Source organism: Canis lupus, chromosome 7 (genome assembly GCF_003254725.2).
Source record: "Canis lupus dingo isolate Sandy chromosome 7, ASM325472v2, whole genome shotgun sequence".
In the NCBI taxonomy this organism is placed as follows: Eukaryota; Metazoa; Chordata; class Mammalia; order Carnivora; family Canidae; genus Canis; species Canis lupus.
The window spans coordinates 80,718,164-80,730,462 of NC_064249.1; the positions used below are offsets into that span (position 1 = coordinate 80,718,164).

At 50.7% G+C, this 12,299-nt stretch overlaps 1 pseudogene; it reads left to right on the plus strand.

Annotated features, from left to right (window-relative positions):
• Positions 1-9,519: 9,519 nt before the first annotated feature.
• On the plus strand, positions 9,520-11,661 carry LOC125755360 (NHP2-like protein 1; annotated as a pseudogene).
• Positions 11,662-12,299: the final 638 nt, after the last annotated feature.

Below are 12,299 nucleotides of genomic sequence, written 5' to 3' on the forward strand. Positions count from 1 at the left end.
TTTGTGCCTTCGGAGGTTTTGATGACTGCTTAAATTTCCTCCCTGGTTATCGAAGTGTTCAGGTTTTCTATTTCTTCTTGTCCCAGTTTTGGTAGTTTGTGGTTTTCCAAAAATGGGTCCATTTCTTCTAGATTGCCTAATTTATTGGCATATAGCTGCTCATAAGAAGTTTTTAACCATCTTTATTTTTTTATATTGCTCGTGATCTGTACTTTCTTATTAATGATTTTATTAAATTGAGTCTTTTCTCTCTTCTTTTTAATAAGGCTGGCAGGGATCCCTGGGTGGCGCAGCACTTTAGCGCCTGCCTTTGGCCCAGGTTGCGATCCTGGAGACCCAGGATCGAGTCCCATGTCGGGCTCCCGGTGCATGGAGCCTGCTTCTCTCCCGGTGCATGGAGCCTGCTTCTCCCCCTGCCTGTGTCTCTGCCTCTCTCTCTCTCTCTGTGATGACTATCATAAATAAATAAAAATTAAAAAAAATTTAAAAATAAATAAGGCTGGCTAATGATTTAACAATCTTATTAATTTTTCTTTTTTTTACATTTGAAGTTTTCTTTTTTTATATAATCAATTTATTTTTTATTGAAGTTCAATTTACCAACATACAGAATAACACCCAGTGCTCATTCCAACAAGTGCCCCCCTCAGTGCCCGTCACCCATTCACCCCCACCCCACCCCCGCCCTCCTCCCCTTCCACCACCCCTAGTTCGTTTCCCAGAGTTAGGAGTCTTTATGTTCTGTCTCCCTTTCTGATATTTCCTACACATTTCTTCTCCCTTCCCTTATATTCCCTTTCACTATTGTTTATATTCCCCAAATGAATGAGAACATATAATTTTTGTCTTTCTCCAACTGACTTACCTCACTCAGCATAATACCCTCCAGTTCCATTCACGTTGAAGCAAATGGTGGGTATTTGTCGTTTCTAATGGCTGAGGAATATTCCATTGTATACATAAACCACATCTTCTTTATCCATTCATCTTTCGTTGGACACCGAGGCTCCTTCCACAGTTTGGCTATTGTGGACATTGCTGCTAGAAACATCGGGGTGCAGGTGTTACAGCGTTTCATTGCATCTGTATCTTTGGGGTAAATCCCAAACAGTGCAATTGCTGGGTCTTAGGGCAGGTCTATTTTTCACTCTTTGAGGAACCTCCACACAGTTTTCCAGAGTGGCTGCACCAGTTCACATTCCCACCAAAAGTGTAAGAGGCTTCACTTTTCTCTGCATCCTCTGCAACATTTGTGGTTTCCTGCCTTGTTGATTATGTTTGGGACCTGACACACAACCACCCACCACCCACCCCACCCCCTCCCCACCCCCACCCCACCCTGGAGGAGGAGGAGGACGACCTTGATGGCAGACCGAGAAACTGGGAGGCCGACTACATCACTTGCCAGTCTGGGCTGAGGACTAGTCACATTCATGGTGAAAGTCCGGACCCAGAGTCGATCAGGGCAACCCAAGAACCCAAACTGGGAAAAACTAGCTTCCCTGGGGCCTGCCAAAGAAGGTGCTCTCCCCTGATCCCGCCTCCTAGGTCAGGAACAGACCAAGCTACATCAGCTTAGAGGAAACGCCATGCAGCCCACGCTCTGGTCTCCTCAGGCACAAAGTAGGTGATCTCGAGCAGCATCTGAGGTTCTGTCCCTCTGGGTTCTGTCTGCAGTGGGGACATTGGCGGACGACTCCATGGCATACTGGTCTTCTAAAAGCTCCGAGTGGAGAGGAATGCTGGGGTTGCTCAGCTACTGGAATGTGTTGAAGTTGCCGATGCTCTGCCCTGCATCCCAACCAACCAACGATATTTTGAAGCCTAGAACCTTTTCCTGTGTGGTCCCTGAAGTCCTTTGTCCCGCACCACTTCCTGAGGGGATGGGTGTCTCTGGGCTGAGCGCCAGACCCTGTTCTTCCCAGTGGCCCGTGGTTTGGAAGCTGACTACATTGCCCATCCTCATGTCTCTGGGGTGGAAAGGAACCGTCCAACCTGACCCCGGGTGAGGACTGCCCGGACCGTGCTGACGCCCCAGGAAGGCAGAACAACGGATACTTTGGTACAGTCCCCGCCGCGATCTTTCCGGGATAGAAGCGTCTCAGGCGACACAATCGTTTCCCGTCTCTACCTGTTGCTCAGCACGGCCCGGAGGGGCCTGGGCCGGCAGTTCCACCGGTGACTCACCGCCCCATACGCAGCACAGGGCCCGAGGCCCGCCTCGACTACCGGCACGTTTTGGAAATGTCACTGCTCCTCTCAGAGGAGCTTCCTTTCCCTCCTCTGAGAAGGGCTGTGCTAGAGGATGAACCTCAAGGGAGAGAGGGCAGGAGGGAGGGAGGGAGGGAGGGAGGGAAGGAGGGAGGGAGGGAGGGAGGGAGGTCGGGCACAAAGGAGGCCTGAACCAAAGGCACTGGAGAGGACGGTGTGCCCCCCCCTCCCCCGCACCACCTTCACCTCCACCCTCTCAGCGTCTGGGACCTGACCCCCCCCCCAAATACTTGTCTATTGGGTTGAATGAGAAGAGGTTGTGGAAGAGGAACTCAATTCTGGGGGGGGGGGAAGCTCAAAGAACATAAGGACTTTTCTTTTCTTTCTTTTCTTTTCTTTCTTTCCTATAACACAATCTGTTTCTCCAGAATTCTCCTGCTCACGCTCAACTTCCTGTCCTTGAAGAGAAGAATGTCATTCACTCCCCTCCTGGCGCTCTCCTCCAAGGCACCTTCCAGGGGCAGGAGAAGGGGTGTGCTTCTCTTCTCAGAGGAAAAGGAGGGGAGTCAGCGGGACCTTCTTTCACCTGGGGGGGTGGGGGGAGCGGTGGTGTGCATGTGTTTCTTTGCTGCTGCTGCTACTCTATCAAAGTGTCTCCAGGTAGGGAGGCCGGGGTGGCTCAGCGGTTGAGCGCCTGCCTTTGGCCCAGGGCGTGATCCCGGGGTCCTGGGATCGAGTCCAACAGTCCACGTCGGGCTCCCTGCATGGATGGAGTCTCCTTCTCCTTCTGCCTGTGTCTCTGCCTCTGTGTGCATCCGTGCGTGCGTCCCTCCGCGTGCATCTCAGGACTACCTAAATAGGGGATCCCTGGGTGGCGCAGGGGTTTGGCGCCTGCCTTTGGCCCAGGGCGCGATCCTGGAGACCCGGGATTGAATCCCACGTCGGGCTCCCGGTGCATGGAGCCTGCTTCTCCCTCTGCCTGTGTCTCTGCCTCTCTCTCTCTCTCTCTCTCTCTGCGACTATCATAAATAAATAAATTTAAAAAAAAAAGACTACCTACATAAAATCTTCAATCAATCAATGTGTCTATGGTTCAAAACAGTAATCTGGTTTCCTTCGTATCCAAGTCCTATCTCAGATTGGACTTTTGAAAGGAGAAGGGAGGGCGGGCCACATTTTCTTCTGCCCTGGCGGAGAAAGTGAAGATGGGCGGGCACAGACCTGGGCATATTCTTCTCTGTCGTGGGGGTGAGCAGAGGAGTCGGATACGGCTCTCACGGGATGGGGTCTAATTACTCCGTGGACAATTGGGCAGAATGTCAGGCGAACAGAGGACGAGTCATGGTCAGAAGACCATGGACAAGACCGGCTATAGATGCTGGAGTTTCCAGAGCAATGATTTCATCAGAGGCACGCGAAAGCCAAAGACTTCCAGGGAGCGTGTTTATAGACGCCTCGGCCTGTAGGACCTTTCGAATGGACAGTGCTCCCATCCGGTCGGTCGGTCGGTCGGTCACCTTAGCATATCTTCTCCAGCTCCCGTGAGCAGTGTGGTCATGCAATTCTACTTTTGGGCCTAACGGGGGATGGATGGGACCGACCGTGCCACAGAAAGGGAGACAGCATCGAGTCCTTGAGCCTAAGGCATGTCTAAGACAGTGACTCTCTAAAGTACGTGGAGGGGATCCCTGGGTGGCGCAGCGGTCGGTTTGGCGCCTGCCTTTGGCCCGGGGCGCGATCCTGGAGACCCGGGATCCAATCCCACGTCGGGCTCCCTCCCTGTGCATGGAGCCTGCTTCTCCCTCTGCCTCTGTCTCTCTCTCTCTCTCTCTCTCAATAAAAAAATCCTTTAAAATAATAAACAAACAAACAATGAATGAATGAATGAATGCATGCACGAACGAACAAATAAATAAATAAAATTTAAAGAGTTTCAAAAAAGAGAGTAAAAAAATGGAATGGAAAGATAACTTGGCGAGGAGGATGTGTGAACGTATGTAATGCCGCTGAGCGACTCTAGGCTTAGAAAGGGTTACAAGGTTCCATCGTAGGTGACGCCTGTCTTTTGGACCACAACCGAAACACAAAACAAGACCTCCTGTCCCTGGCTCAGAGTAAGGGAGTTCCTGGGTCAGGCTGGAGGGGGTTCCTGTGGTCCGCAGAGTGCAGAACCCCGGTTCAGCCATCTGGACTCTTTTCTTCCTGTCCGCGGAGACAGGCGTGGTCGCAGACGGCACACTCCTGTAAAGGCAAGGCCAGAAGGAAGAACTTCAGCATTTCTTTTGCTCTTCTTTTCTGTTCTTCCGGTTGTTGTGGTTCCGGTGTCGTTGAGCCTCAGCATTTCCAAGCACCTCGTAGGGGCAACCTGGGAGGCTCGCTGGGGTTAAGCAGCTGACTCTCGGTTTCGTCCGCCAGGAGGTGGCACTCTTGACTCGCCCAGTGAGGCCGCGGCGACCTCTGGAAGGAAGGTATCAGGCTCACGGTTTCCGAGGGGCTCGGGTGGCTCCCGAGAAGTGGATCTGAGTGTCTCCAGGCTGTCTGATCCTATCCGAGTCTTAGGATGCGATTCCAGGGGCCCCTGGCCCGCTCGGTCAATAGAGATCACTTTGACAAATGGACCCCGGGGGCCGGGGCCGGGGCCGGGGCCGGGTGGGGGGCGGGGGGGGGGTGAAAGGGAGGGGAGGGAGGAGGGGAGGGCGGCGTGGGGACCGGGGGAGGTCGAAAGAAAGAAAAACAGACGCCCTTCTACTCAAGGAAGGCCTTGGTGATACAGCGGATCCTTCCAACGGTGTCTGGTTGCAATGAGCACGGATTCCCACCGACCTTCTGAAGAGGATTTAACAATCGCCAAAAAAAAGGAAGATGACTCACTGAGAGTTTCTGAACTCTGTTCAGGGTTTCGTGGACCTCATTCAGTTCCACGTTGTTCCTTTCTGTTCGGTTTCCATGCAGCTTTTTCATTAGTTCCGGCAACTCCTACTGTATGTAGTTGGACAATCTCAGGGTGACCAGACACCGGGATTCGTCCAGAGTCCTTTCCGCGAATCTTCTGAAAAGTGGACCGCATTGTTGCAAGACCTTCCTAACAACACCTGCACGTGACAGGGAGGTCACCCACGGATGGACGTGCCTAAAGACCCAATGAGAATTCATTATAATGCAGTCGAGAGGAAAATCCGACCAGTTTCTGTCACACACACATACACACACACACACAACACACATGCACGTACGCAGAGCATTTAAACAGTTCGAATGTGGAGTGACGGCACTCTACCAGGACACGTTACAAGTTTAGGAATTTCATTTCCTGTTCGGAACACCGGCAGCATTCACCCACACAATGTAATCTAAGAGGGCTTATGGTTCTTTGTCTGACAGTGCTTCTCATGTGCCTTCCCATAGCAGGTAAACGACCTATAGTAGTCAAGAGACTCTATTTAGGGTTTGGCATTCTGGGATCCGCTGAGAATCCACGAACGGATGAAGGGACCAGTAGACAGACAGACAGACAGGCAGCCAACCAGCCAACCAAAAACATCTCAGAAGTTTTCAAGGCACATGCCTACAAAGGATCACGGATCATAACAAAACGGAAATCTTCAGTGTCTCTTTCGCCGAGGTGGCCCCTAGGAGATTCTACAGGTGCTTTTAGAGTTGTCCCCAAAATGAAGCTCCTTTACCGTGGAGAAGTTTTCACTCTTACGTAGTAGGGGAAGACCGGATACAAACGAACCCAAAAAATAAAATAAATAAGTAAATACCAAAAAAAGTGAAACAAGAACAACCAAAAAAAAAAAAAAAAAAAAAGGGAATCTAAAAACCTTGCTGTTCTGGGCAGGTAAAGGGAGAGACACACACACACACACACACACACACACACCCCAAAAAACAAACAAAAAACCCCCAACCAAACCACACCAAACCAAGCCAACCAACCAAACAAAAAAGCACCTTGTCTTTGTCTTTTCTTCTCTGTTCACACTCTTATCAAGAGTAGACTACCAATGCAAGAGAATCTCGCCATTTTAGCAGAGAGAAGAGCCAAATCTCAGTTGTACACCAGTGTAGTAGTAAAACCCACTTCTCCCAATCTCAGTCCGTCCTGACCACGCCTGCAATCCCTTTTCAAAGAGTCTGCTTCTGGGACGCCTTGGGTGGCTCAGCGGTGGAAGGTCTGCCTTTGGCTCAGGGCCTGATCCCAAGGGTCCTGGGATCCAGACCCACATCGGGCTCCCCACGTGGAGCCTACTTCTTCCCCTGCCTGTGTCTCTGCCTCTCTCTCTCTCTCTCTCTGTGTGTGTGTCTCTCTGTCTGTCTCTCTCTTTCTCTGTCTCTGCCTCACTGTGTCTCTGTGTCTGTCTCTCTGTCTCTGTCTCTCTTTATCTCTCTGCCCCTTTTCTCTGTCTCTTTGTCTCTCTCTCCCCTTCTCTCTGTCTCTCTCTCTTTCTCTGTCTCTGCCTCTCTCTGTGTCTGTCTCTCTGTGTCTCTCTGCCTCTCTTTTCTCTGTCTCTCTCTCCCCTTCTCTCTGCCTCTGTTTATCTCTCTGCCTCTCTTTTCTCTGTGTCTCTCTCCCCTTCTGTCTCTCTTTATCTCTCTGTCTCTCTCTTTGTCTCTCTCTCTCTCCCTGTCTCTCTCCTTCTCTGTGTCTCTCTCTTTCTCTATCTCTGTCTCTCTTTGTCTCTGTCTTGCTTTCTCTGTCTCTCTCTATCTCTCTGTGTCTCTGTCTCTGTGCCTCTGTCTCTCTTTGTCTCTCTCTTTCTCTGTCTTTCTCTCTGTCTCTCTCTGTCTCTGTTACTCTCTCTCCTTCTCTCTGTCTCTCTCCCATGAATACATAAATAAAATCCAAAAAAATAAAAAACAGAAAACAAAAAACAAATCTCAAAAATCTCCTTCATAAATCCCTTCTATAATTTCTTTTTCCATTCCGTCAGTCTTAAGTGTTCTTTCTCTAAATAGCCAGGCTTTGGGACGCCCCTGTGCCTCAGCGTTTGAGCGTCTGGCTTCAGCTCAGGGCGTGATCCCAGACTCCTGGGACCGAGTCCCATATCAGGGTCCTCGCATAGAGCCTGCTTCCCTTGTCTCTGCCTGTCCCTGTGTCTCTCGTGAATAAGTAAATAAAATCTTAAAAAAAAAAAAAAAAAAGCCAGAGTCATTTCAGGACAGATTCATTTTCTTTTTTATTTTATTTTATTTTATTTTATTTTATTTTATTTTATTTTATTTTATTTTATTTTATTTATGATAGTCACAGAGAGAGAGAGAGAGAGAGAGGCAGAGACACAGGCAGAGGGAGAAGCAGGCTCCATGCACCGGGAGCCTGATGTGGGATTCGATCCCAGGTCTCCAGGATCGTGCCCTGGGCCAAAGGCAGGCGCCAAACCACTGCGCCACCCAGGGATCCCCGATTCATTTTCTTTAACCACCACCACCACCACCCGTATTTTCATGCCTTGTATCTATTCTACATGTCTCCTACTATCTCACACACAGAGGTTGTTTTCCTTATCGTTAACCAGTAGTCTCGATTCCATGTGGCAGATTTTTTAAAATTGTACTTATTTTACACTTTTTGAGAGAGGAGAGAGAGAGAGAGAGAGAGAGAGAGAGAGAGAGAGAGAGAACTTTGTGAAGGGGGAAGAGAGGGAGGGAGGGAGACAGAGACAGAGACATAGGCAGAAGCAGGCTCCCCACAAGGAGCCAGATGTGGAAAGGGGTCCGGACTCGGATACCTCCCCCCCCGCCGCCCCAGAATTGGGCCCTGACCCAAAGGCCGATGCTCAACCCCTCAACCGCTGAGCCACCCAGGCGGCAGACTGTTAACTCCTAGAAACCTCAGTCTCTGGTGAAAAGTCAGTAGGAACCACGGGCACATTGTCTATCGTACCAGAAATCCTTAGATTGTCAAATGTATGAATACATGTGATAGTTTTTAGAAACACGTGTGTGTGTGTGTGTGTGTGTGTGTGTGTGTGTGTGTTTGTGTATGTATTGTTGGGCTGGCTGAGAGACAGGGGCACCCAAAATGGCGGACATCTCAAACTGGGTCAAAATGGCTGATCTTCCCGTCAAAGCATCCCTGACCACCACATCATCTCCAGTGAGTCAAAGCCTAGATGGGAAACCGAAACTTTCCATCCAGGAACCGCCCCCGCCCCCTCCCCATCGTCTGATACTATCCCCCCCCTACTCCCAGCCAATCACCTAAGGACACGGTGTTCCCTTGTCTAATTTGGCTAGGGACCCACCCGGATCCAGAGTCGGAACCAAGAAGGCTTCAAAACCCCCACAGTCCCCAACCCCGCGCGACTTCCCTGACTCTGGCCACCTCTCCGAGTCATGGAACCTCGCCCAGGAGCGCTCCCCATTAAAGCACTCTCCTACCTACTGCCTGGCTCTGCTGGTTTTTTATTTCTCCGCTGTTCATTTTGTAAAAACCTAACATGTAGGACACAATTTTTTTTTTAAGATTTAAGAGGGGGGGGGGGGCAAAGACACAGAGGGAGAAGCAGGCTCCAGTGCAGGGAGCCTGACGTGGGACTCGATCCCGGGACTCCAGGATCACGCCCTGGGCTGAAGGCGGCACTAAAACGCTGAGCCACACGGGCTGCCCTGTATGATACAATTGTGAAGGAAGCACGAAACAGGGGATCCCTGGGTGGCTCAGCGGTCCTGCAGGGTGCCCGCTTCTCCCTCTGCCCGTGTGTGTGTGTGTGTGTGTGTGTGTGTGTGTGTGTGTGTGATGAATTGTGAATTAAAATTAAAAAAAAAAAAGAGGAAGGAAAAGAGAAACGAACAAACCAACCTGAAACACGTTTACTGACACACCCAGGTATCTGCAGGTTTCCTGAATCAGACAAAAGAGAAACACAAAAACTGAGGTGGGGGGAGGGGGGGGGGAAGGAAGAAAAGGGCAAGGGGTGGGGGAGGAAAACACAACACCACAAAACAAAAAAACCACCTTGGGTGTCTTACTGACTCACACTTTAGTATTTTACCTTTCTGTTGGAAAGACAGACGCCAGGTATCCGATGAACTGAACCCAATTTATCAATTAAGCTAGTTACACCTTCAAAGTTCCAGGTCACCAAAGATTTGGGAAGCTATTGTAAAAGTTTAACCTATAGACCTTTTTTCATTTTTTTTTTAAATTTATTTATTTATGATAGTCGGGGGGGGGGAGAGAGAGAGAGAGAGAGAGAGAGAGAGAGAGGAGAGAGAGAGGAGAGAGAGAGAGAGAAAGAGAGAGAGGCAGAGACATAGGCAGAGAGAGAAGCAGGCTCCATGCACCGGGAGCCCGACGTGGGACTCGATCCCGGGTCTCCAGGATCGCGCCCTGGGCCAAGGGCAGGCGCCAAACCGCTGCGCCACGCAGGGATTCCCCCCTTTTTTCATTTGTTTCTTTTTCTTTTTTTTTTTAACCTGCTTGCTCGTCACAAGGAAAAGTACACGAGACGGACAAAATCGATCATTTGAAGTAGTTTCCGTGGACAAATCCTCAGAGGCACAACTCCACTAATCCGTTGAGTTCACAGCAAAGTTGAGTACGCCCGTCCCTCGGGGCCTGGACCCTCCGGCATGGGCATGGCATCCGGGTGGGTCCCGGTGGAACAAGGGGATAAGTAGTTCTCCTTTTCTTTTCTGTGCCTGTGGGTCTAAGAAGACACCACACGTGTCTTGTTTCTTTGTAATGAGGTGGCGGAAGGGTCTATCTCGATCACCACCATTCCAGGCCCACAAACTGTGACGGGAGCACAGCACATCCCACCGCCCACCCCAACGGCGGCGGAGGCGGGGGCGCGTGGGGACAAAACCGGTTATCCGTATGAAGTGTGACGGTGATAGGTAGCTCCCAGGACACGTCTTTTTACAGGAAACCCACAGGGACCGCGGATACGCAGAGATGACTGAGGCTGATGTGAATCCGAAGGCCTACCCCCTGGCAGATGCCCACCTCCCCAAGAAACTCCTGGACGCGTGTTCAGCAGTCCCGTAACTACAAGCAGCTTCGGAAAGGAGCCCACGAAGCCACCAAAACCCTCTGTGGAGAGGCATCTCTGAGTTCATCCTGATGGCTGGCTGCAGACGCCGAGCCCCTGGAGATCATCCCGCACCGTCCGCCGCCCGCCTGCCTGCCTGCCGCGTGAAGAGAAGAACGTGCCCTACGTGTTCGTGCGCTCCAAGCAGGCCCTCGGGCGGGCCTGCGGGGTGTCCGGGCCTGTCCTCGCCTGTCCCGTCACCATCCAAGGAGGCTCGCAGCCAAAGCCGCAGATCCAGTCCATTCAGCAGTCCATCGAAAGGCTCTTCGTGGAAACCGCTGGCCTCTGTCCCACCCCTCACGGAGCCCAGCCCTCCCCCCTGGGGTTGTGTCTACCGTCTGCGTTCGCATGTAGTTTCTCCAGCTGCCTTCTCTCGTTCTTTTTTTTTTTTTTTTAAATTTTTATTTATTTATGATAGTCACAGAGAGAGAGAGAGGCAGAGACACAGGCAGAGGGAGAAGCAGGCTCCCCGCAGGGAACCCGATGCGGGCACACGAGCCCAGGGTACCCCTTCCACCTCCCCAACCCCCGCCCCGCATCCAGCCCCGAGAGGAAGGCAGCCGCCCAACCACTGAGCCACCCAGGCGTCCGTCCCTCTTTTCCTTTCTCTTATCCGTCAACCTTCCAGCCTTCCGCCTCCACCTCCGCCTGTTCCTTCATCTCGGTTTCGTCCTGGAAAACAGGCTTTGTCCGTGGTTGCCTCCCTCTCAGCCCTCTGAAAGAGGTGGAGTGGGTTGGGCATCAGTTCTGGTGCTCGTGCGTGCGTGTGGACTTGGGATTTCCGGCGTCCGCCTGCCTGGCCTGCTTTCCCCGTCTTCTTCATGATTTGGACTCAAGGGAAGTGGCGGGGGGTTGGGGGGGGGGAGATCGGGTCCTTATTTCTCTGGCCCACCTCTTGGGTCCCATCCCACGAGGCATCTTTCTGATGGGGTGACCTAGAAGTCCGAACGTAGGGAGGGAGAGAGAGAGAGAGAGGAGAGAGGAAGGGGCAGAGACCTAGGCAGAGGGAGAAGAAGCAGGCTCCACGCAAGGACACAAACAAACCTTCCAAAAAAAGAGAAGGAAAAAAAAGGTAAACTTGCGGCAACGGCCCGGCCGCTCGGGGGTCGAGCTCCGCCTTCAGCCCAGGGCGTGGTCCTGGAGACGCGGGCTCAGAGTCCCAGGTCAGGCGCTCTGGATGGAGCCTGCTTCTCCGTCTCCGTCTGTGTCTGATGAAAGAAAGAAAGAAAGAAAGAAAGAAAGAAAGAAAGAAAGAAAGAAAGAAAGAAAGAAAGAAAGAAAGAAAGAAAGAAAGAGAAAGAAAGAAAAGAAAAGAAAGAAAGAAAAGAAAAGAAAATGAATAAATAGTAAGTAAGCAAGTAAGTACGTACGTACATACATACATACATAAATGCACATACATACAAACAAAGACAAACTCGGGGCAACGGCCCGGCCGCTCGGGGGTCGAGCTCCACCTTCAGCCCAGGGCGTGGTCCTGGAGACGCGGGCTCAGAGTCCCAGGTCAGGCGCTCTGGATGGAGCCTGCTTCTCCGTCTCCGTCTGTGTCTGATGAAAGAAAGAAAGAAAGAAAGAAAGAAAGAAAGAAAGAAAGAAAGAAAGAAAGAAAGAAAGAAAGAAAAGAAAATGAATAAATAGTAAGTAAGCAAGTACGTACGTACATACATACATACATAAATGCACATACATACAAAGACAAACTCGGGGCAACGGCCCGGCCGCTCGGGGGTCGAGCTCCGCCTTCAGCCCAGGGCGTGGTTCTGGAGACGCGGGCTCAGAGTCCCAGGTCAGGCGCTCTGGATGGAACCTGCTTCTCCGTCTCTCCGTCTCTGATAAATAATAAATAAATAAATAAATACATAAACAAATAAATAAATAAATAAATACATACATACATACATACATACATACATACATAAATACATAAATACATGAAAGATAAATAAATAGATAAACGAATGAATAAATGAATAAATGAATGAAGAAATAAAAGAATAAAGAAGTACGTACATAAATACATACATAAATACGTAAGCAAATAAGGAAATA